The 949-nt window shown below is 37.2% G+C and overlaps 1 protein-coding gene across 1 annotated transcript in view; it reads left to right on the plus strand.

Moving 5' to 3' along the window:
* Positions 1-949, plus strand: part of enah (ENAH actin regulator) — a 94,759-nt gene that overhangs the window by 68,733 nt on the left and 25,077 nt on the right. The window lies entirely within an intron of this gene.

Raw genomic sequence — 949 nt, forward strand, 5'->3', positions numbered from 1 at the left:
AGTGTGCATTCTGCCTTTCTCTGCTGTTCCAACTTAGCATCTAAACAGATTATTATTGCTTTATGAAAATGGGAAGGACCCTTAAAATAAAACATTCTGATAGATGGCGAAAGAATGGCAATATAATTAACTTTTTTTTATATATTAGTAGCTGGTCACAACACAATTACTCTATCCAGCAGATTTTAGCCACAAGTCTGTTGTTGTGAAATGTTTATTTTCATATTCAAAAACCTGAATTATTTGTTTGTTTGGATCATTTAATGTGTTTCTAATATTGTATTATAGGTGCAAATGGCTAAATTAAAATTCAGCAGAATGTTTTTTATCCGATTAATTGTCAAAATAATTGATAGCATAATCAGTTACTGAAATAATCACTGCCGCCTGTTCATGTTTAAAGCAAAACTGCTATTATGACAAAAAATATCAGTATCTTGTATCTTATCAACATATTTCATATTATCTTCTCATGAAGATGCTTTCCCTTTCATCTGAAAATTATAGGTTTATCATTAGATGGGAAGCAATGCCCATATTTAGATGAGTGTTGCATCCTCCTGCAGGAGAGGTTTGTATGAGCGTACTTCTTCATTGGGTAACTGTTGGGTGGTCTTCTCGTTGCGGGGACTGGATGATGGTTATGATGGCATTGAAAATGATTCTAATAACTCTAGCTGACTTGTCCCGTTTGTCCCTTTATCCTTTCACCTTCTTTTAACCTGCAGGACTTTGAAAGGTGTCTCAGTCTCTGTCCTCAGTACTAATACCTGTCCACTAACAGAGTAGCATCCTGTCAGCGTTGAGCCTTGACTCAGAAGGCAGAAGAAGACTTAAGTTTAGCTTTTTGYTGGTTTCCTGCTTCATTTCCCCCTTCTCTTTTTTTCCTCCCTTTCTTCCTTCTCTCCCTCCTGCCCTGCTGTGTTTCCCTCCCGTGTGCTGGACGGCT

The sequence above is a fragment of the Poecilia reticulata genome, linkage group LG21 (genome assembly GCF_000633615.1).
Source record: "Poecilia reticulata strain Guanapo linkage group LG21, Guppy_female_1.0+MT, whole genome shotgun sequence".
Taxonomy (NCBI): Eukaryota; Metazoa; Chordata; class Actinopteri; order Cyprinodontiformes; family Poeciliidae; genus Poecilia; species Poecilia reticulata.